Consider the following 25,409-nt stretch of genomic DNA (forward strand, 5'->3'; position numbering starts at 1 on the left):
TCATCTAGGGCACTGGTGTCAGGAAAAAATATCTTGCCAAGAGCCACTTCTGCTCCATGTTCTTAAATTTAAAGAATTATCCTGTATACAAACATTTTATATGGAAAAATAATAAGTGGTCATGAGTCTTGGGTTCTACCTTCCCATCTAATTGATCAGATGCTCCTTCTTTTTGTCTGAGCCCAACAGCTGATTTTCTTTTTGCTGTCTCTTGGTGTGACATTTCTTATTCTTTGATCATCCAGAGAGAAGTTCGTCTCATGTTTCACATTTCTACATTCCATTTTTTTTCTCAACAGAAACAGCAAAACCAAAAAAGGAAATAAGAAAAACAGTCACTTAAGCCAATAAAGCTGTAACCGTGGAAAAGTTTTTGTAGTGTAAAACCAGTAACCTCAATTCTCTCGTATAACATGACAGTTTTCTATGATGTACCACCATGGTAAGGGAAATGTGATTAGAGACTTAACGTGGAAGAAAAGAAAGTGTGACTGGAGCACAAAATACTCTTGATACTATGTACGTATATAAGGCTTTGTTAAATTCAGTCAATCTTAATGTAGTCATAAAATCAAGCAGTCTTAAGCTGTGCAGAATTTGTACTAGGGCCATAGACAGGGAAGTGGGATGACAGCCAGATGCAACTTTTGTCTCAGTTCATTTTGTATGCAACTGTGATTCAGCAACCTAATAACGGATAGCAAATTTTAAGCATGTGAACATCCCTATCAAAACCATTCTGCCTCAGCAAGTGTTTAATTAGTCTTCATTTACAGAAGTGAGACCAGCAGATCACCATAATCTGGCCATGATGAAAAGTGATAACAGTTCTTGTAAATGAGAAAGGATGTCCACTACTCAGATGAATGTGTTTTCGTTTTTGTTTTTGTTTTGTTTTTCTTTCTGACTGAGGGCCATCATATGAAACCAGCTATCAGATGCACAATGACTGTGGCTCTGTGCTGTCTGCCTGAGCTCTCCTGTTTCACACAACAGGAGCTGACCCTTCTAACCAGTCTCTCCAACTGGAAGTCACATTCTTGTCCTGTTCACTGTTCTTCCTGCCCTTTTTGGTATCTCTTTAAGGTTTCTTTTTGCTCAGCTCTTTCAGGTCTTATTTTGAGTCATCCCAGTTCCTTTCACTGAATGTAATGCTGAAGTGCTTAACACCTATCAGGAGCAAGGTGCTGAGGTGCTGCAGGACAGAATCGCAGAATCACAGAATCGTCTAGGTTGGAAGAGACCTCCAAGATCAGCCGGTCCAACCTCTTACCTAATACTAACAAGTCCTCCACTAAACCGTATCACTAAGCTCAACATCTAAACATCTTTTAAAGACCTCCAGGGATGGTGACTCAACCACTTCCCTGGGCAGCCCATTCCAAAGCCTAACAACCCTTTCTGTAAAGAAGTTCTTCCTAATATCCAACCTAAACCTCCCCTGGCACAACTTTAGCCCATTCCCCCTTGTCCTGTCAACAGGCACGTGGGAGAATAAACCAACCCCCACCTCGCTACAGCCTCCCTTAAGGTACCTATAGAGAGCGATGAGGTCACCCCTGAGCCTCCTCTTCTCCAGGCTAAACAATCCCAGCTCCCTCAGCCGCTCCTCGTAAGACTTGTTCTCCAGACCCCTCACCAGCCTCGTCACCCTTCTCTGGACTCTCTCGAGCACCTCGACGTCCTTCTTGTAGCAAGGGGCCCAAAACTGAACACAGTACTTGAGGTGCGGCCTCACCAGAGCCAAGTACAGGGGGACAATCACTTCCCTAGACCTGCTGGCCACACTGCTGCTTATACAGGCCAGGATGCTGTTGGCCTTCTTGGCCACCTGAGCTCACTGCTGGCTCATATTCAGCTGCCTATCAACCAGTATTCCCAGGTCCTTCTCGGCCAGGCAGCTTTCCAACCACTCATCTCCCAGCCTGTAGCGCTGCTTGGGGTTGTTGCGCCCCAGGTGCAGGACCCGGCACTTGGCGTTGTTGAACTTCATACAGTTGACCTCAGCCCATCGGTCCAGCCTATCCAGATCCCCCTGCAGAGCCTTCCTTCCCTCGGGCAGATCAACACACGCACCTAACTTGGTGTCATCTGCAAACTTACTGAGGGTGCACTCGATCCCCTCATCCAGATCATCGATAAAGATATTAAAGAGGACCGGCCCCAGTACTGAGCCATGGGGGACGCCACTAGTGACCGGCCTCCAGCTGGATTTGACTCCATTCACCACAACTCTTTGGGCCCGGCTATCCAGCCAGTTTTTAACCCAACGAAGCGTACGCCAGTCCAAGCCCCGAGCAGCCAGTTTTTTGAGGAGAATGTTGTGGGAAACGGTGTCAAAAGCCTAACTGTTAAGCTAAGGACTAACTATTAAGCTCTTAGAGCTAAACTTGGGGATCTACTACCAATAAGGGCATGGACCTTTTTGCCTCAGCCTGCCCCTGGTTTGGAAATGCCTCTGATTTTGTGCATCTTATATCAGGCATTTATCTATTATATACCAGTGATTGGTTATCTTGGTGGAATAGGCTCTGCTGTTGTTGTCTAATAGTGGTTGAAATCAATGGGTGTCCTTTCCTCAGTTTCAATGGTGTTCTGCTGAAGTCCCATGTTATCAAACCTACTATAAATTCTGGAATTGATGCTTGCAGTCAGGACACCCGCTTCAAAATTCTCTTTATTTATTTCAAATATGTTTTTCATGTTTTTTTTTTTTTTTTTAATATTCAGTTTACTTTTTTCCCTTTCTGACCCTTCTCTGAAGTCCTTGAACTTACTGCTGAGCTATGGATAGCAATGTTACCCAGCTTTTTATAATAATAATGAAATTGTTATATTTTATTTTAAGGTGTATAATCCTGTGAAAAGGAGGCAATTGCTGCTCACCCTATTGTACTCACACCTTGGAATGACTGAGCTGGGAAGAGAGAAGAAGGCCCTGGCATTTATATTGTATTGCCAGTGACTTCAGTGAGCATATTCATGTGCTTAGAGCTACATAAAAGCTTTACCACTTCCCTTGATCTGAAGCAATCTCCCTTCCTCCTTCACTCTCTCCTAAAGTCCAGACCAGAAATGCTCCCCCCAGATCATTTGCTGAAGCTAGACTGAAAAAAAATAATAAAGGCATAAATGAGCACTTGAAAGGTTCTGTGGAGTATTAGCAGAGCTTCTATGGACTATGATAATGGCTTCACCAGTTCGGGGTGGAGAGAGACCCACATGCAAAGAAGAGGCTTGGGCTTCGTGTTTCATTAAAGAAAGGTTTCAGTCTTTTTCCTTACAAAAAACAGCTTTGAAAATGGAAAACACCACAAACTGATCATTATGGTTGAAAGCACCATCATTAAAAAATCTCTCTTCATTCACAGGCTCCTGACAGCTGGTCGCTGGTTTCTGAATAAACACAGCCAGTGCCACGTTGATTTTGGGGAAGACACATTTCTCTAGCCTCTGGGGCCACTGTAGGCCCCCCAGGCTACCTACCAGCTGGCCACCTCCAAGAGAAGCAGCCCCTGGCCCCCTCCGTCTGTATAACCTCTGCCCGGGGACAATACCCCATTGAGGGGTTTAGGATGCCGTGAATACCCACCAGCCAGCTTTGTCCCTTTCCGCTTCTCTGCCCCACTCTCCCCTTTCTGACCTCTCCCAACCTCTCAGTTTTCTCTAACAGAATATTTCCCAGTCTGAGAGTCTTTTGCCACAGTGGGTCCTCTTGTCCTACCATCACGCCTCACTGAGCCTGCTGTCCTCGGAGCAGCCTTGCCTCATAAAGTCTGAGCAGGGAGATGCTGAACTTTATTTAGTGTAACACAAAATAATACCAGCAGCTTCCCAGCCACACAGGCAGTAGCGGCACTCCAACACTTAATAGGCTTAAAACCAGAAAGGAGGCCCATCTCCTGTAACCCACCTGTTTCTGGGTTAGATTTATGGACACCTACGTTTCCTTTCAGTGTGTCATTGGCTTGTATCCAAAGCAATTTTTGATTCTTCCATCAGCTGTGTAACCCTCTATATTCCCTGCTGGGCCAGACTGTGTGTCACTGTTATTCCAAGGATTCTGCAGATGCTCCAATTGACAACAAAGTAAATATTGCAAACTCTTCACAGAGAAAAAGTGAAAGGGAAAGAGAAAGAGGAGAGGGAGTGAAACTGGAAAGAAAATCAGCATTGGACTGATTACATATTGCTTGCTAATAAGCACAGAGGCTGGAAGTCAGGAAGGGGAGGGAGAGAGGGAGGAAAACAGGGAAAATAAGAAGCGGGAGGGAAACCAGTCCTACAGGCAACACCAAATGGAGCTCATAAGCAAACATCTGCTTTGAGATGTCTAAAGAGAGAGCAAGGCTTTGTGTAGTTTGAAAAAAAAGAGGCTGTCATATGTATTTAATGTTTTAGACACACTGCGTCTATGAAAAGTTACTGAGCATTTATTCCTTTATTGAAATAGAGCTCAAGACAGAAGTTCAAACTGCTGAAGTTTTACTTCTATTAAAAAAAAAAAGTGACAAAGGCTTCAGTTTCTCTATAGTTTGTTTGTTTGTTTGTTTGTTTTTTAAAAAAGTATTCACAATCATTCAGGAGTAAAAGCATATTTCCCAGGGTGTAAAATATATTTACGTAAAATATATTTTTTATATAATATATATTATATAAAATATAATATATAAAAATATATTTTTATAAAAAATATAAAAAATATATTTTTTATAATATATATTTTTAATATATATAAAATTTATGTAAAATATCTACGTAGCAAGAGTCACTATCTTGCGGGTTTACTGCTATTGTGAAACAACTGTCAAGGTGAAATATCAATGACATTAATATGACACCATTAGCATGCAGAATAAAAACAGAGAGGCAGGTTTATACTGTAAGGTTACAACAATTCATACCTTACATTAAAGGACTGTGGAATATTGCAAGTTGGAAATGCAGAAATCCTACACTGGGTGCTACAAGCTGCTGTGCAAATTCTGCTCTCATGCTGCTTTTGTGCCTTATAAAATTACTCTCTTAAATGATTCCTCTTTTCTTTTCTTCTTTTCTTTTCTTCTTTTCTTTTCTTTTCTTTTCTTTTCTTTTCTTTTCTTTTCTTTTCTTTTCTTTTCTTTTCTTTTCTTTTCTTTTCTTTTCTTTTCTTTTCTCTCCTCTTCTCTCCTCTTCTCTCCTCTTCTCTTTCTCTTTCTCTTTCTCTTTCTCTTTCTCTTTCTCTTTCTCTTTCTCTTTCTTCTTTTTCTTTTTCTTTTTCTTTTTCTTTTTCTTTTTCTTTTTCTTTTTCTTTTTCTTTTTCTTTTTCTTTTTCTTTTTCTTTTTCTTTTTCTTCCATAATAACTGTATAGACATTGGTGATTTACAGTTGTTCTGGTTAGTATTCATATTACAAAATTAAATCAGATTTCCTCACAGCACATTCTTCATTTTAAAAGTTCCTTCCCATTTAAAATTTCTTTAGATATGAGATGAACTGTGATTAAAATGAAATATTGCATTATTTATCTGGCTTTTTATAATGGCAGGAGCGTGATAGCTGTTCTCAGTGTCACCCCAAATTTCTTTCATTGTAGCAGGCTCTGAGCAAACCCATAGTACTTTGCAATCTTTGGCCTGGGTGGAAGGATGGAAGAAAGGAGACATTTCTAGTTACCTGTCTACAGGTAACTAGAAAGATATATGTTTTCTCTCCTAACCTCTTCTGTGATGAGTTTCCCAGTTTTTGTGGAAATCACTAAGGAACTCAAACTCCTTCCTGAGTCTGTGTTGAGTCCTCCATATCCATTGTTACTTACAAACAAGCAAGGAAGGGTACAAGGTTTGAGAGGGCCTGCTGAAACCAACTACAGACCACTGGCTGAGCTGACTTAGCACACAAATACCTTAAAAAAACTTAGGCGCTCTTTCCATAGTGGAGAGGTTTCCCCCTGAAAATGCAGTTTTTTTAACTGCTGAAAGTTTTCATGGCTTTGAATCATTCACAGCTGCTTTTTCCCTGATCCCAAAGCATCACTCGTGTGAAGCACTGCTGATTTTCACCAGCTTTGCATTGCTGACACCCATCCCACTGCCTCATGGGGAAAAAGGACTTCTGCAGGCATACAACTGCGACTCATCAGCTTCCACGAGCCCAGTTTCTTTCCACATTGGATTTCATCCTAGGTGCAGCACACATTGTACATCCAGTTTAAAAATTGGGGATGGGGGTAGGGGTGCAGTTAGCCACATCACTGAGGCAGAAGGAAGAAATGGAAATGAGAACTTCTTCTGAACTGCTGGCTCCTGCATGCTGCTTCGTTGCTCCCTGCCAAGAAAAGCCCTGCATTTACAGACATTTAGAGCTGGGGAGGGTGTTTGGCAGGGCCTCCACAACATTGGTCTTCCAGCCACCAGCAATTCAAAGGAAGCAGAATCATTTCTCAAAGACCGCTCCTGCTGCTTGACCTCTGATAAAGCACTTAATGCCTGGCAAGTATATCCTACTTTGGAAGTGTCACTGCTGGATGCTTTCTGCAAGGAAAGGAGCGCAGGCTTTCTTTAGCCATTGGGCAGAAGTTTGCTGTTGCAACCATCTCAGCCAGGGGGCAGGGACAACTGCAGCCACAGTCAGACCTATGCTCGCACTGGGCTCAGCTACTCGAGCTGGCACATTAGAGAGTTTAAAGGGGAGATTTTCTGAGGTGCAGCATTCACCAAGTGGAGACATAAGCCTTGAAAGCCTTAAAAATAAAACAAAGTCCTTGGCTGCCTCAGGAATCCAATGACACCTCACAAATGAAAGGAAAATATTCCTGTAATCATTTCAGCTGGTCTTCAGGAAGACAAACAAACAAACAAAAGCCAACAACAAGGAGAAGAGGCAAAAATAATATCTCAGTGGCAAACGACCGAAATGGGACCACAGAAAAATTGCTAATTCTGGACTTGCTTCTCTTTGCTGCCATCGTACAACAGTTACTCATACAGGTCTGAGGCTTGCCCTAGCTTATGATACATCTGTGTTTAATTATACCTAAGAAGGAGACTTGGGTTAATTTGGTAGACACAGAGTATTTTTTATTTCAACTCTGCAGGCTTGTGAGAACATGCGAGAGGGACAGATGGAAGAGGGAGTACATAAATGCAGATTGTGGTTGTCTGGAGATGGGACTCTGGAAGTTATGCCTTTCTGACAGGGTTTCCATCCTGCCTGTTTCCGTAATAACTGAGCAAGTGCAGCAGAGGGGAAGGCTTTGCAGCTGATAATGTAGCAAAAGCAGTGCTTGCCGTACCTCAAACATCTGCATGCCAGCCAGCCAGGTGGGAAAGGTGACAGTGCTTGAACAGCAGGACTCATATCGAAGTGGAGCCATCCAGACCTGCTCAGGACATCATGCTGAAGGCAGAGTAGTGAAAAATGCCAACCAGTGACCGTCAGTGTCTAGCCAATACCATGTCACCCCTTGTTAGTGCCAGGACTGAAGCTGAACCACAGAGTTTTATCTTCTGCAATTGTAAAAAGGAGGTGATGTTAGAAGTATCATGAAGCTTAATGAATGTTTGTAAAGCACTTCCTATCTTTAAGAGAAAAATCCTGTGTAAAACTCAGTTATCAAATGTCAGGCTGCCCGTGTCAGTCAAGCATGCACCACCTTTCTTCTGCTATTCTGCAGCATCACATCCTCCTGTGTATTAGCTGACAGTGGCATGAAATTTTTCTGGCTTCATGTATTGCCTGCTGTATAGGTGTCTTAGGGGAAGAAGAATCCCTTATGCTGTATGGCATATGATTTGGATGACCTGGCACACCTTGGGATGTATGCGTCATGAAAAGCCCTGTTTTCACCCATTACAATTCCCGATTGTACTCCCTTGCATGCTGTTTAACTGAGAGGTTGCTGAACACCAGTACAACTGCCTTGCCATCCATCTAGTACACAGTAGAGCCCCAAATCCTTACAGAGGATTGTACAGAGACAGGGGGAAGTCATCTTCTACAACACTGACTCTTACTGAAACAGTGGAGAATCCACTCAACTGTCTCTGCATGGAAGTAGCTCCTGAAACAACTTCCAAGTGCCAGTAGCAGGTACCAGAGGTGAAGGCATCATTGCTTCATGCATTCCTTGCCCCTAGGATGGTCACCTGGCACAAACCTCTTTCATGCAAGCCATGCAGATGTTCTCAACAGAAGTAATTTGGATGGTGCACTATGTGTATGGGTTGCAACTGACCAGAGACTACATCAGTAATACTTGGCAGAGAATTTTGTAGCATCCTAGGCCATCTAGTACGTCACAGTCCTAAGGAAGGGCTGAAAAATCTGTTTTATTCTTGATCAGTGTTTGTCTGATGTGTCCTTAAAGTTCTCCAGTGCTGGCAACTTTGCAATTGCCCCTGAGGGCAAAATAGCCCAGTGGCTCTACTGCTATATTTTAACCTCTTTGCTGAGTTTTTCTTGCTGTAATTTAATCTTGCTTCTTGTACTCCTGCCTTTCCCACTCTTTGCAGCAGCCTTTTACCTGTTTAGAGGCTGTTTTCATGCTATTCCTCCAATTTTTACACTGCATAACTCCAACTTGCTCAACTTTTCTTCACACATCATGTTTTCTAGACTATCACTTAATTTGCGTTCTGCTCAGTTGACCCACACCTTTCCCGAAGAAGCACAGCTCTCAGCCAAGGGTGTTGCAGAGCTGAGAGTAAGAAGGACTGTTTTGTGTATTCTGTAGGCAAGACTTCACTGCTTGCCTTATGATTATTTTTTCTTTTTTCACAACATCTCAGCACAATCTGGTTAGAGACATGACAAACCCAGATGCCTTGTTCAGAACAGCTACATAGTCAGCTGCTTCTCACCCTGTATTTGAATATCTGGCTATTCCTGTCTGAGGGTGGGATCCTCGACACAGGAAATCATGGCCCAGGACACTTGCCAAAGCAAAGCTGGATGCACGCTATACTCATTTGTATATCATTTTCTAGAATGGGTTGTTTCAAAGACACATTTAATTCTGAGCTCTGGGAATGTTCCAAAGGCTTGGCTGGGTTTGGCTTCTGTGTCAAAGTGATCTTTTTTATCTTGTTTTCTAGCAGGAACTACCCTAGGTGGTGTTTTTGAGAGGGCTGGTTCTCTATGATGTAATATTGAAACACAGGCACTTCTTTTGTACTTGGTTCTGTTAACGAAACTGCTTAGCTTTTACCAGTAGGATCAAAGAAAATAAAAATATCTGTTGAATGACAGATTGCTGCTCCTTCTGAGTAGGCACAGATCCCTTTCTACAGCATCTTCCAGTTGCTAATATTTCTGGATTTGGTGACCAAAGGAAGAGATAAAAAAAATATTTTGTGGAAGTAACATTGCAATAGTTTCATTCACAATTTGTATATTTTGCTTTTAATAAGAAAAGTGATTGCCTTGGGAGAATAGAAAAGATGCTGTATGTATAAAGGTTACTACAGCAGAAAAATGGAAATTAAAAGAATGAAATGGCTCTACTACTTTTTTCACTTTTTGTTGCCTGTAGCTGCTCTGTTTTATTAGTGGGGGGGGGGGGGGGGGGGGAAGGAAAAAAAAAAAAAGGTATCAGTAGCTTTTCAGTGAGACATTTTCTTACCATGGCTTTGATAACACAGGAACAGGATAAGGGGAAACTCTGACTTTTTGACAGAGAGCAGGGTTGTCATAAAAGCATGAAAAAATAATATTCATATGACTTATTGACTCAACCTTCCAGCACTGAGACAGATCCTCTCTTTTCTCTCTGGTCCAAAGCCTATTTCCCAGAGCATTAAATATATCATAAAAGGCAGTAATGACTCCTCTGACTCAGAGGAAAGAAGACCAAGTTGATGCCGGCCATAACGAAGCACTTGGTGGAACACCATTCTCTGTTTCGTATTAGGGTGGCAAAGAGCATTAAGATTGTTTGGGGTGGGGGGATCTGGGACCAATCACATGCCAATCGTTCTTTCTTAAAGTGGTAAAAAGAGGTAGCTTTCTCCTTGCTATCAGGATTTTTCTCTCCAGCAGACATTTCCCTTGACAGCTGTAATGGGATTTTCACTCACTCTACAAGTAGTGAGCATATTTTTCTACAATAAGTCCTTTTCTTCTTCACAGACAGTGGAGGTGGGAAGAAAAAGAGCATTACATCCTTGGTGTTCTTCCTGTGTGGATTCTTCTTTTTTCCATGGCCTGTACTAAATCTGTAGTTATTTCCCACGTGAGTAATACCTGGATAAGTTATGGCTTACATAGGCTCAACACTTGAAATGAAAAGCAGATTGCCGTGCAGATTTTAATTATCCTCCAATATTTCATGATATATATTCCATCTTCATGGGTTACTATTGTTATATATTTCATAGTTATGATTTCCATAGTATCAAACTTCTCGTTATCTGCCAGTGCTATCCAGATATAAATGCCAAAACACTCCAGCAGCCAGTCTGTCCTTTTCCAGACTTATAGTTCTGTTTTCTGTGGATATTCAGCACTTAATGGTGCTGAATAAAACTGAACTGCCATAATGCTCTCTAAAAAACCCCAGCTAGACTATTGACAGTGTAACTTTCATTTAATTCCTTGATTCAACATCCATTTCTAGATGTTTCCTGAGCAATGCAATAAACACAAAATGCAGAGCTCAAATTGAATATTTAAAAGTCAATCAGGCTTGAAATTTAATTTTATCTAATTGGTTTGCTACATTCACACACAACTGAGTGACATTTAGAAAAACCCGACCATCCTATATAATTTCATGTTTACTCCAATCACAAGACGGATTTTTTTTAACTTCTTTTAATCTCATTTTAATGCTTTAGTTAACTGACTACCCCCTCTGCTACAGGGTTAGCATAGTGTTTTGGAATCCATCTATTTTCTACTGATATACAGTGCCATCAAAGCAATCCCATGTCTTAGTTAGATTCCAATGCTGGACACTTAAAAGAAAATCATATATACTTTCATGGATCACATTCTTCTAGCATTTGCATTTTGGGGGTGGGACAAAGGGTTAGTAATTCTCTGACACTTATGGATAAGAGTTGAGTAAGGAATTACATACAAGACAGTGTTAAATTCCATTGCTCCTATAGAAAACCAAGGTCTGGTTCATCATGTTCTTTAATTCTCGTTATAGTTTCCTTGTTAATTAATTAATTATATATACACACTGGGAGATGTGTCAGTCCCATTTATAGCTCTCTGTCAAGCTGGTGGGTAGCATTATTGTAAATTGCCAATATTCTCTTCTGAAAAAGGAATTATGACACAATGTAAGTCAGTGATGCAGCCTTGTGCAAAATAACGGTACAGTAACAAAACAAAGCAAAACTAGGAAGGTTTCTGAAAAGCACAAAGGGTGGCAGAGATCATACAGGGTAAGTTTGCAAAGAAACTTCTCTTGACCGTAAGAAAGAGACGACTGTGATACACAAGTTTAAAAATAAATGTAGTATTGAATGATATAGATGAGCAACTCCCAATACAACTCTCATAACAAAAACTTCCCAAGGACCTTCAGGGTTAGCAACCTGAAATTCCTGGAATATGCAGTGGAACCTATTGCTACAGCAACCTTACCTACAAGGCACACTGGAGTGTCACGGCAGGGCAGCTCCAGCTGAGCACGCTACCCCAGCAGACAGTGCAGAGACTGAGTTTTCTTGATCCCTCGTTCCTTCATATTAACAGCTAAACAAATGAGATGAATTCCTGGTGAAAACATACCTAGATCACAATCTCTGCTGAACATAAATATTATATTTTAGCACATAACATCAGAGCAGATATTTAGTTTGTCCTTAAATGTAGTGTGAGATATAATCTCACCTTGATATGTGAAACTTTATACATTTAATTCTCAATATAATAAGCCACAAACACAGCCTGCAAGCTGCATAAGTTATATTTCATATAAGATGAAGATGGACAGTAACTATTTCTAAAAGAAATAATTTATGGATAGCAAAGTGATTGCATAAGAATACAGCTAAGCTAGTTAGAGCTTCCCAGAAAATACAGTACGTTCATAAAATTTGTATAATATTTACACTCAGAACTTTAAAATTAATTTCAGTATTGACTAAAACACGCCTGGCCAACGTGTGCTGACCAGGACACACAGCAGTTCCAATTCCTGTGTGTCAATCCAGACAGCAGTTCAGATTTTTATTGTTGTCTTCTGTTTCTGGAAAGTGTATGCTTTCATTTTTCTAAAGTTGAGGATTTTTAAACCATATGATTGCCAAGACAACCCTCAGAATGGGAAGAGAGACTCTGTTGTTTGACAGAGTCAGCAGGCAGTCAGGAGCAATACTTTCTGGAGAAGTGTGAACAACTTCAATTGTCTCAGAAGAGCATTGGCTCTGACATCCAATCATGACAATTTAAATATCACTGTTAACTGTTTCAAGCTAAGTAACTTGAGCGGAAACATCCAACTTTGTCTTTAATTTAGTGTTGATGCTTATAATAAAGATTAGAGATAGCAAATACCCATGGCATCATCTTTTACATTTCCTGAAAGACCAACCTATGTGTTTTTCTAATGCATTTACATCTCAAATGTTGCCACATCTAGTTTTAATTCAAAGCTTTCTCTTCCACACACTCTCCCACCAGCACCACTCCTTGTCAAAAGAAAGAAACAAACAAAACACCCACCCTAAGTCTGCTGGAGGATTGCAGAAGTACCGTCACCCTTTCAAATTCATGCTGGGGCAGTAGTTGCAGTCTGAGTTTGAGGCACAGGCTGTGCCTCCCGTTTTTGGGACAGATCCAGCCCACCCAGGATGGGGCTTAGGGACTGGAGAGGCTGTAGTCAAGCAAAGGAAGAGGAATGATGTGACCCTAAACACAGATGGCTCTTGTCTGGGTGCTTTGCGTGATTATCTTAAGCAGCATAGAGGAAAAGCCCAGCCAGACCCCCTATGTAGCAATGTCCAGAAGGCATTTCCTCCACCTCCCCTCGCTGCCGTAATGCAGCTCTGGCTGTTTGCTGCATGGTATGTATCAAATATCCAGTCAAGGTACAGCAGCATTTGATGTACTTTGAAATGCAGTCCAGAGTCAGTCTTTTAGAAACCTGATATGCTTTTAAACTCCTCAGGTCTCCCATTAGTAAACTCAAGAGATATAAGTAATGACTTCCCTTAATCAATTAACTTGTCTGGAGAATGTTTAAGTCTACACCTGCACTGTGTGTTGAACCGCTGATCCACTAGCTTGTTTTAAATTGTCTTTTAGTTGTTTAAAAAAAAAATGTTTTTGGTGTGATTGGGTGCCAGATCCTGGGGGTTAAATAGTTTTCTTGACACTGCTTCTATGTTATCTCACATCTGCATATCTGGTTGTCTAACACCTAATAAAGTAAAACCTTTGCTTCACCTTCTAATGTATAATTCGAAATGTCAGTCGATTATGTTTCTTTCTGTTTGAGCATCTGCGCTTAGGTGGATATTGCTCTTTGGCTTATTGACTTCATACCACAAGTCTAGCCTGAAAGAATAGAAGCACAGTTTCCAGACAGACATTTTATACTGCCTCTAAGAAATAAGGACTCACATTTAATTTGGACATGGATAATTTAGAAGTAAAGGTAATTCTGAGAAAATATAAGAGCAGCTTAGTTTTTTAGTGAAACGGCATTGGGGCATGCCATGTATTTATGCATTTTTTTTTTCATTAATACTTCTCAGTAAAAAATCCTGGTTCTGAAGTAATTGCCATGACAGAAACCAGTAAGAATATGTTTATTATATCTGGAGTTTCTTCTATGACTTTTTGGGGCACTATTTGTAGTTCCTGTGTGCATTTTCCCAGAGAGAGTGAACTACACAGCCTTCCATGGAAGGACCTTGTCTTTTTGCCTGTTGAAAGAGCTGTGATCTGCAGCCAGTCTCAGCTAACCTGACAAAATCAAAGCTGTTCAGTGGCAGAAGTCTCCACTGTGCTCTTAATCTGGAAAGGGTGTTCAAAAGGCAGCGCAAATGGGGATACTTCCAATGAAAGCAAGGAACCTGCTGAAGAGAAGCAACGCCCTGCCCAAATGCTGTCAACAAAATGCAGGACCACATGCAGCTACTTCTTTTGGAAAGAGCAATGTCAAAAGCATCCTGACTATTCTGCAGTGTGGTAAGAGACGCCACATGGATTGCAAACTCTAGCTAAGCTCCCAGCCTAAGATTTGAGAAAATTATGTACAAAACTTGCACATACTAAGAAATGAATTAGGAGCTTAAAATGTTTATTCAATTTTCTCCTGTGTTATAAGGACAAAAACCTTTCTTCCTTATTTCTTTAATTTACACAACAAGTCCAAATGCAAGGTGCTGCACCTGGGTCAGGGCAATCCCAGACATGAGTACAGAGTGGGAAAAGAAATCATTGAGAGCAGCGTGCTTGGGTCTGCTCTTGGGGGGTCTTGAGGACTTGGGGGTTCTGGTGGATGAAAAGCTTGACACAGGAAAGACAGAGAAGAGGAATGACAATTTTAGTAGTGGGAATAAACTTCATTTTCATTGGATTGGATTAATTTTTTTAAAAAGAATGTCTAGATAAAGCAGGATTGATTTAATCATCAGGCAATGATCAAGTAAAATACTAATTAACTAAGGACACATGGAAGGTTCTATGAGCCCTGAAATTGCTATACTTTTTTCTTAAATGAGTCAAAAAGCATATATATTTGCTTAAGTGATTGAATCTGACTAGGTCTAGGATGAGAATAGCTGCTTAGATCCTACAAGCATTTCCATCCTATAGATACAAATGCCCTTCTTCAGGGAGATCAATGAACTATAGTGATGACTGCAGCGTTGGAGCGTCTTCTCTGTTAACTAGACTTCCCTTTACATTTCAACCTGAATAAAGTGAAAGCACAATTTTTCCTCCAATAGACAGCCTCTTAATTGGGCTTAATTGCCTGTTGTATTAATTTGACTATAGATCCTAATTACTCAAAGATTTATTTTCAGTTATGACCTCAGGTTATTAAAACTTATACAATCAGCAATGTGTTTGCTGTACACATATTGTCCAACTTACTCTTCTAGATAGAATCCATAAAAAATACACAGGATAGGTTTATTCCTCTAAGCCGCAGCATGGTTCATCAACTTTGAATGCAAAAATATCCTTAGGCAAGAAATCTTCAAGGTATTGTATTTTACTTCCAAAATTAATATCAAGTTACTTCACAGAATGTTAAAACCATTCATGACACAGCTATCACTCAGCTATTTGATGGGTTATAGATCTGGGAAGCTAACTCAATGCTTTGCAACTGATTCCTCAAAGTTTAATGTATTTTTTTCTCTTCCTTAAAATAAAATAAATAATAAAATAAAAATAAAATAAAATAAAATACTGGCATTCAGATTCATTTAATTTTGATACACAAAAAAATCAAGGGAAAATTTAGGAAAAACCTGGGCAGAAAAAAAGCACATGAGAGGAAAAAAAAGAAAATCATATATCTGAGTTCAAAATGATGGAAGCTTTCAAAGACCAAAGTATTAGATTTTTTTTTTCTCCATACTGAATGCAAGAAGAAAAAAGAGTCAAGACATTTGAAACCCATCAAAACCAGAGTACCATTTTGTTACAAAAAGAAAGAAAATCCATCCACATAGCAACTGTTGGTATACCATCTCAGGTATCCTCAGGGCAATTTGTAATAACATGGATATTTCAGGAGCACACAAGATTTATGGTGAGCTCTAGGATGCACTCTTGATGACCTACACTGTGCATTACTCCCATTTAACATGTCCCAAGTATGCCAATGTATTTCTCACAATGTAGTAAGACCCTTGCTGCTGTCCTTCCAACACATGCATGATGGAATGAAGATTTTCTTGTCATGAAGTCCTGTGATCTCCACAGTGAATTCTGAATGGATCAATAGCAAAGCTGAATGTGCTGTGCATCCTGAATGCTGCTCTGGTATGCCTAAAGATTAACTACAGTATGGTCCTCACCAAGAAAGCAGTGAGCTTGTGCAGTCTGCTAAGCAATCTCCCTGTGGGTTTCTGGCATGAAAACTTTCTGAGGTCTGACGGATTTGTAAGGTATAACTAACTACACAGTTGATACTTGAGAGCACAGAGTTTTCACTGAATGTTTGAGAAGAACAATTTAAAAGGGGTGAGGTAGGCATTTGGGTCTGGAACAAGATGGACGTTGACAGTTGAAGCAGGCCTGCCCTCTGGAGCTTCCCAACGGTTAGGATCTTCCTGTGGCATAGCATAAGTATGTTCTTGCTGTTACTCCACAAGAAAATGATATTTTAGGATTACAGAATGAGAAAGAAGGTCAAAAAGGAAGGGGCACTTTAAGAAACCAGTTTATCCGGATGCCTGCTGAGTTTCTTCCTTTGTTGTGCTCTGCTCTTCCAGCTTTAAGCAATGTCTGGAGGAAGGGGGGAGTGGTGAGGGATAAAGGGGCTGACAAGAGAAGTAGTTTAAAGGTGATGATTGATGAGAGCAAAAGTAAAAGGAGATACCAGAAAGTTTAGATATGGCTTGAATACAGTTGTGTAATATATAACTCCACCCTTTTGAATTTTGAGTTTAATATACTGCAGCACTGAATTATTTCTTTCATGCTGTACTGAAATCCTGGTATGTTTTTCTGTTACCTAATCCGTCCCTTCTGTCTCCACTTTCACCCTCATATATAATCTGCTAGCTGAACTACCATTCACGTAATTCTGTGAAGCACATTGTGACTGGGGATTCCTTAATAAATTGCAAGAGATCTGCTTTACTCTAATTATAGTCCAAGCAGCCACTGGTTAACAACACATAAGAGCTTCACAGCTTCTAGCCAGTCTTTACATGGTGGAAGCCCAACCCCTACTGACTCAGTCCTCTACAGTATACTATACGTAGTGCAACAGAGTACTGATAATTATGGATGATAATAACAACCTCCTGGGCAGAATACTTAAACTAACAACTTTATTGCAATTCCATTTTGGCTCACGTAAATTTGAGTGCATTAAGAGAAGGTGGTCCTTACCAGTCAAAAAAAAAAAAAAAAAAAAAAAAAGAGGTGATGCAACTATCTGCTATCTGTGGGAATGACTTGAGATTCAAACAGTAGATTGTCACATCTCCAGGGCAAGTTCCATAACATTTCCATCCCCTACACATAGGCCTTCAGTTTCTTCATTGCATTGCATGCTTTCAGAGGCAAAGCATGTATAGGGGTTGTTAAAAACAGAAACAGAACCTACATGCAGTGCCAGCCAACTAGAGGTAAAACAGCATCCATGACTGCAACATAAACCTATGTCTGAAAGGAAATACTTGTTCCATTTTCCCTGTATCTGCAATAATCCAGGATAATAGCATAGGAAAGACGTTTCAATATTTGATAAGAAGCACATGATGTTAGCAGTGGGTATTATGGCTCAGTAGTTTGTGTTATCCCTAGTCCACTCCTCTATGAAGACATTACTTCTAATTAGGTTAGGTACAGATTCATTCCTTGGATTAAGCTATAATTCAAAGCACACTTGTGCTCTCAGACACTTAGTTTGTATGATCAATGACTTTTTTGCATGTCTGATGTAGTCCCATTGATTAATATTTTGGCTCACATGCATATTGTATCACACTGACTCTTAACGTTTTGCAGTAATGGTGGAAAGCAACACAACAGATGTAATACAATTCAATAAACAAAGCAAGAGGAATAACTTTCTGATCAATAAGCTAATCCATTTGGTGAGATAGAAGGGATCAGTTTGCAGGCTTGATTTATTTTTCCCTTAGGCAATGCATGAATGCCCTCACAATTATGAATCTCGTGTGTCTGACTTACCAGAAATCTCTGGTGTAAATGTGTACATGTAAGTCATGTAGTACAGCTGATTGATGCTTGATGTTTTTCCATGATGCTCACTGTAGGAAAGCTCTGCGAGATGTAAAGAGCCTGTACATGAAGTAGTTTCCCAAATGCTAGAAGTGCCCTCTTTTTTTTTTTTTTCCTGCAGAGGCTTCACAGTGGACCACAGATACAGGGAAAATGGAACAAGTACTTCCTTTCAGACATAGGTTCATGCTGCAATGGTGGACCAGGCCCAGTCAGCATGATGCTGCCAATCAGTCTGTGCTTGGGGAGACCTGAGCTGCAAGACAGACAACATATCAGATATTGTTCACTAACACAACTGTCAGGCTCTTCTGACCAAAGGTAAAATAAATCTGGAAAGTCCAGCATGCAAGTAGTAGTCAGAGCTACTCAACTAAAATCTAGTGGTTCCAAGCACAATATCAGGCTGAAAAGGGTCAAAAAGAGGTTTACTCACCTTAACACCTTTTTCTGTTCCAGAGATCCCTTTCAAAAGCATCATACTTAGCCTTGTCTCTCAGAGACATTCACCTGCATAGCCAGATGACTTCACCCTTGCCCAGAGTACTAGATGCTTCTCTGCACGATAACTGAAACAGTCCCTGGCTGCCCTTAGCCCTGGTAATATCTCCAGTCCCTGTTCTTCCAGGGTACTCCTGTCCTTGAGAACTAGGGGAAGGTGAGTAGTTTTTAATATAGTTATGGAACTGTAGCTCAATCTGTATGTCAATGGCACTTATTATGCTTACTTTCTATGAGGGAAGTGGTGTGTATAGCAAGAGAAAGTCAGAACACCTCCTATTGTTCACAACAAAGATTTGAGAAATTCATAATGTCAAAAGGGGGGTGGGGTCCTATAATGTGTTTTTTAATGAGCTTCTGAGATTATACCTGATGGCAGAAGTGATCAACACCAGAGACAGAACTCACTCCAAGTTTTCACTCATGTTTGTTGGCCAAGTATAATGAAGAGCCCGGAGGATCTCCTGTTAGCACAACACTAGTTTTATGGCTATCAGGTGGGAATCTCAGTCTGATTGTTCGTCTGAGAGAATTGCAGTTCCTCATTTCAAATTTCAAAAGGATGGGCAGCAATTTGTCTCAGCACCTTTGTTCTTTCTTCTTCACAGCCACATGCTAAAACCAGGATGCTTTACTGTCAGCTGTTAGTACTTGACATAACATTCTTCAACCCACCTTTTCCTCTTCTGCTGTCTTTTGCTTTGTCTGAGACTGCAATCTGACATAAACCAAGATAGCTGAGTGCCTCAAAGAAAAGTCAGAAGTCACTGTCATGAGACACAGCTTGACTGCATGTTAGCAAATACTCAAGCAGTTTACAAATCTCCTAAGTCTGATCCTCTTTATGTTTTCTGATGTTTTAACAAGTCAAGATTTAAAAATCTATCATGAAAATCTGGTAATGCCTTTTCAAATGGGTTGGATTGCCTTTAGGATCCTAAGCATAAACTTTCATCTCTTCTGTCCTGTAAGTTGCAGCGACCCTTCCTAATACCCAGATGTTCCCCCTCAGATACCTTTCTTCTCTAGCTCATCACTTTCTGATACATTCACCTTTCAGGAGGCTTTTTTTTTTTTTTTAGTCTTGATCTCTGCCTGTAGCTGATTTTTCTTTTCTCTACTTGGTTAAAAAAAATATTAAAAATGTAGTTAAGAAAAATGTATTTTCCCTATAGAGAAAAAAAATCCAGGTTACATTTTAATAATTACAGAATCCTAAGGAATAAGAAATATTCAATGTGGAAATAACTCAGAGGAAAAGGTGCTTTTGAATCTCCCTCGAAGGGTCACAATGTGACTCACATGCATACATGCTTTTGCCCCAGGCTGCCAGCCATTTTCCTCTTTTGCAGCCCATAATTGCTTTTCATGCTTCTGGATGCCTCCTTGCTCACTGGGCTTGTGCAGTTTCTCTTTCCTCCAAGCCCTCCACAAATGAAGGTGCTTTCCACTGCTGTTCTCTTCACAGACATATATAGTTAACCCTGCCTCTCAGAGTACAAAGAAACTCAAGTTAGAAAATTCAGTCAGTATTTCATCTAAAGGGGAAAAATGCCATATAGAGTAGAAACTGTTGTTATTTCCCTTATTAAAAGACTAAATTAAAAAAAAAAAATTATGAGTCAGAGGCCTTAGAGTTAGAAAACTTTATTTGAATATTTCCCCTTCTCTTGCACAGTCACATTGTACTTTAATGTTTGACATATTCCTATTTACAAATAATTCTGTACCATACACTTTTTTAAAAAGCTCATTTTGATAATATCACAGATAGGTGATAGACAGACAGATGGACACACATGTAATATACAAACAGCAAGATTTAGATCTTCTGGCAGGACATGTTTCTAATTCAAAACAAAGAACAACACTACTGGGTTGCTTTCTATGACTGGCCTGGTCTATTCATGCTTCAGGCTAAGTTTTATGATACAGTAAACCCTGACCATTAGAAATCTTTTCTTTAAAATGTGCGGGGTTGGTGACACCCCTAGAAACATCCAAAGAGATGAAGGGAGCAAGGGTAGCACTGTCCAACTTTGGCACCAGGACATCTGGCAAATGTAGCCTCACCTCAATATTAGACCTAGAGAAGGCTTTTTAGTTAATTAAGTAATTGCTTTCTACAATTTCCTGAGGAAAGGAAATGGAGAAGGATGTGCTGATCCTTTCTTTCTGGTTATCAGTGATAATACATGAGGGAATGGCACAAAACTGTACCAGGGAAGGTTCAGACTAAATATTAGGAAAAATGTCTTTATCACGTGGGTTGTCAAACACTGGAATAGGCTTTCTAGAGGGGTGATTGGTGTCCCATATTTGTCAATGTTCAAAAGGCGTTTGGATAATGCTCATTATAATATGCTTTAACTTTTGCTTAGCCCTGAAATGGTCAGGCAGCTGGACCTGATATCATTGTAGGTCTCTTCCAACTGAACTATTCTGTTCTGTTCTGTTCTGTTCTGTTCTGTTCTATTCTATTCTATAGTATTTAAACTTAATGTGGCAGCATTAAAGTGGAAGTTTAGGACTGGTGAATGCTATCATCAGTTGCACAGTCTGTTTTCCCAGAGAAAACATATTCCCACAGAAAAGACTCATAATAAAGACAATGGGTGATGAAGGTAATAAAAAATTTACAGATACAACAGAAGAAAATAATTACATGTGGCATTGTTATATACTTAGATAAAAGAGTTAATGATAGCTTGGGATGTTTCTGCTATTGATTCTACAATTTCTGCTGTAGCAAAAATATATCATAGCAATAATATAGTCATAGAACTGTTGAATTGACTTCATATGAGCACTAATGAAACTAATCAATCTTTCTATTGATAATATGTAATTGTACATAACCATATAACTAACCTTGCAACAAGGCTCCTTAGAGAGAAATATGTGCAGGACAGGTACAGTTTTCAGCTCCAAATTCTGAGTGTTCTTGGTAGCAATACTCAGCATTGCAGTTATTTGGGTTCCACATTGAATAGTAATCGCTGGATTGAGCATGTTGAACTAGAACTGCTTGTTAGTCTATCTGGGGAAGTCAGTTTTGATAACAGCCATTATTCAAAAAAAAAAAAAGCAAACAAAAAAAAAAGCAAACAAACAAACAAAACCAACACAAAATGTGGCAAACTTTTCTGGTTGTGGTTCTCACAGGTGTATTTGCACAGGAGACAGAAGCATCAAGAGCTGTGTGCAATTTTTCATAACCTACCTCTCCACTGTCTTCCTCTTTGAAGAACTTATCACTGTTTTTACTGGGGTTTTTAACAAGGTGCTGTTAATAGTAAAACAGCTCCTGTGGCTTTGTATCCTTTGTGGGAAACCACAATGGCATAACCAAGGCGCTTGTTGTGGCCGTGACCTAGCTATGGCCAGAAACCCCTTGCAATCCATAACCTCCACTTTTCAGTTTTCAACTGACATCAGATGTTGGTTAGAGCCATTGATTATCTGGCTTACCATCTATCATCTACCTCTTCACCTGTTTTTACACGAATGGCTTGGGAAATAGCTCAGTTCCCATAAGCATTTTAATGGAAACATACCACATCACTAAACTTCTTTTATTTCCTCAGGTGGTCCTGGTTGTTTCCCTCCTTTCCACTGGCATCAGCAAGCAGAAGACAGCTAGTGTGTTTTCTCAACAAAGGCCACAAGTATGGGTACTTCAGACTGTTTGCAGGACTGAAGCCTGTAAAAACAAGCATAATTTGTTTTAAGGAGCCAGAACTCTGCTTTGATGAGATTTGTTCTGCACCACCCTGTATGGCCAAGTGCTACACATTACCTGCTTAGGACAGACCCCTTTACAAAAGCATGATAGAAGTGTATGAAGGAAGCCAACATACAAGGATAATGAATGTAGTAGTCCTACAGCAATGATGGAATCATAACGAGTCCATCTTGGCATACCTGTTCTTTAGCTATTTACAGATAACAGACATATAAAAAGCACACCGTACTGATTTCCCTTTTGCTGAAAAGGTGTAAGGCACAATCCCCTTGTCTGTGGAGTGAGAAAACTTCCAGGGCCATGACACTGCATTCAGGCTTGAGAGGTGTGCTGCAAGCCCTGCTGAAGTGGGGGATGAAATTGTTGTTCAAAGCAAATGTCATTTGGAGGCCAGGAAAGATCCATGGAGAAATGAAAAAGAAGAGAAGGAAGAAAATGCAGCCATACTATTGAGGTTTCAGTATGGAAACCACTAGCTGGATCACACTGAGGGGAACTGAATGCTGGAGGGAAGGCATGGATGGGAATATTCATTTGGTGACCCAGTCTGACCATTTGGAGCAGATACACATGGCCAGTCAAAATGGCATGGAATGAAATAGAGAGCAGAAATCCTTTTCATAGAGGAGGTTTGCAGCCCTGCCCCGTTTCCCTTCCTGGTGTTTGCTGTGGGTAAGTGCATATTAAGTGACAGTGAAGCAGCTCAGTCCAATTTTAAATGGATGCTGTGAAGTGGGCTTTTGACAACTTATTAAAAATTTAAGTATAATTCCAAACCCTTGGGGTACTTGATTTTATAGCAAACATTTCTCTGTGTGAATAGCGATACATGATGTCTGTCAGCAAGCCAGCTACAATAGCCCCAGGCTGATTTTCCAAAAATAAAATAGCAGTCTATATCTGTCAGGACTGTGCTGGTGCCATGTTGTACATGGGCACTTCTTTAACTTCATAATTCACACAGCTGAAACGTGTCTAAGAGTTGGCTCGAGTGGTCTTACAATCTGAATGACACTCTGTTCTCTTCCTCAGTGTGGCATAAACAGAGTAGCTACGGGTAATAGGCTTTCAAAACACAGGTTATGTCAGAAAAGTGTGATTAACCAGTGTTAAAGAGGTAGATTAAAAAGAAGAAAGAAGAAGAAGAAGAAGAAGAAGAAGAAGAAGAAGAAGAAGAAGAAGAAGACAACGATGACGACGACGGAGGTCCATTCATTTTAAACTGAAAATACAGTTATGCAATTTTGTTGTTGTTGTTTTAAGGGAAGCAACATAAAAGAAATAATGTGCTTCAACAGATCACAGACCTTGATTGTAACAAAGACCTAAAGTTGACTGAGCTCATAAATGAGTTGGTATTTGACAGCTGGCACAAATATAGCCCCTCTGGGTTTTGTTTTCTCCATTTATAAAACATGCAGTAATGTGCATCCCACAACTGCGATTTGGTTTGCAACCACAGTTTTGTGTCTGCAAGCACCTATACAAAATCTGTGTAAAGTACAAATACATTTACTGAAAAGGAGGTTAATTATTTAGTTTTGTTTTAATATAGACTAGAATCAATTGCACTGGAATGTTTTAGCAAAAAAGACATACTACTCTGGAGAATCTAACAGATTGGGAGGCTAACAAGGCAACTGTATGGAAGCCCTTAAATTGACTGACTTGCAATGACAAGTCATGCCTTCTCCTTCCACAAAGGGATAGGTAGCCAAACTCTCTTTGGAGACAGTAGCTTTTACAAAGCAGGATAACATTATCAGTTAAGACTGGCAGTTGGAACAAGACTTCAGATGCAGATAAATATGGGATTAGCATGGGAACCAGGTGGCAATGTTCTTGACTGTTCTGCAGTACTAGCATATGCACTGCTTTTCTCAGTAATAAATGAGTAGTGACCATGAGAAGTGTTTGCAAAATCAGCTTTCCTGACACTATGTTGTTATTTGTGTAAGCTTTTATTTTCTGCCCCACCCCCACCCCCCAAATCAATAAATAGATCTTGTCGAATTCATACATGTGTATGCAGTATTTGAATAGTTAATAATGTGAATATCTCTCTGTACTTGTTTCAACACACACATTTGTGCATATCTATATATATGCACTTGACTTCCAGTTCTGGTAAGACCGATAGCTGGACTGAGGGAACTTTGAAAAAGAGAAAGAGCAGAACTAAGTAGTGCTTACTTTGCTAGTGCTTTCTGTTTTGTCAATTTGGAGACCTATACTCAAGACTCCTAATCAGTCATATAGTATATGTATAGTACTTATAACTGTGAGTATTAAAAGAACATTACAGGGAGCACTGAATTTATACTTTCTTTTCTCTATTGCAAAGTTAATGAATTGTGACAAATTTACAGAGCTATTGTATTTCAAACATGGGAAATGATATTGTATAGTCCCATTTGACTGAAAAACTGATTCTTTAATACTCTGTTTTTCCTTACAGAATGGAGATCCGAAAGGATGCCACTGTCTCCATTTCAGTTAAGAGGACATGAAAAACCAAAAGATGAGGCCATGGAATGCAGTCACTTTTTAGAGATGGTAAAGTAACAGTTCAATTTGTCATTGCATTAATGCAGCTGACCACTAAGGAAAATGGATCCTCTGTTTACTGTGGTCACATTCTGAAATGAATTCTCTCACTGTGTCATACTATTAATAAGATTTATACATTCTGTGAAAAGCAGGGCAATTGTATCATATGATCTCATGTATAAACTGATCAAATTTAAAGCAATACAATTTACAAGTTTTGCCTGTGTTTGGGGTAATATTCTGTTCTGTAGGTTCAATTATTTTTTCTTTTTTCTTTTCCTTTCCTTTTTTTTTTTCAGTTTCAACTCTGAATTCATTTATAGACAGTGTGTATTTACTTGTTTTTGTGCCACTGCCACAGGTTTTTCCTCAGCTCTCATTTTGCTAGTCCAAAACATCCAAACAGGTTAGGCTTTCTATCAATTGCTACAATTCTTTCAGCTCTTTTCTGCATCTATTCCTCTTCCATTTCAGTACATCTTTCCTCATCATGTAGGATCAAAATTGTACACTGTCTCATATGGAATCTTCTCATACTGTCTAGAAGTACATGAAAAGTACTCTGGGAAATACTTACAGTTGAATAGCACTTGCTTTTCTAAAGAAAAGTAGCTTTTGGTCTCAACAGAACCTTACATTATTGATCCTAAGCTGCTGGGTCTTTGTTACTTGTACTTTAAGTTAGGTCTGAAAGTCAGCAAGACTATATAAATGACATATATTTATATAATAACA

The 25,409-nt window shown here is 39.8% G+C and overlaps 1 long non-coding RNA gene across 5 annotated transcripts in view; it reads left to right on the forward strand.

Annotated features, from left to right (window-relative positions):
- Window positions 1-25,409, forward strand: part of LOC118249684 (uncharacterized) — a 125,888-nt gene that overhangs the window by 51,881 nt on the left and 48,598 nt on the right. For 2 of the 5 annotated variants that reach the window (XR_004779180.2, XR_004779177.2), the window contains exons 2-5: window positions 10,109-10,211; window positions 18,338-18,536; window positions 21,967-22,796; window positions 24,583-24,680. This is a non-coding gene — a long non-coding RNA (uncharacterized LOC118249684). The remainder of the gene's footprint in view (window positions 1-10,108; window positions 10,212-18,337; window positions 18,537-21,966; window positions 22,797-24,582; window positions 24,681-25,409) is intronic. The other 3 variants (XR_004779179.2, XR_004779181.2, XR_004779178.2) reach the window with 3 other exon arrangements.

This window comes from Cygnus atratus, chromosome 2 (genome assembly GCF_013377495.2).
Source record: "Cygnus atratus isolate AKBS03 ecotype Queensland, Australia chromosome 2, CAtr_DNAZoo_HiC_assembly, whole genome shotgun sequence".
NCBI lineage: Eukaryota > Metazoa > Chordata > Aves > Anseriformes > Anatidae > Cygnus > Cygnus atratus.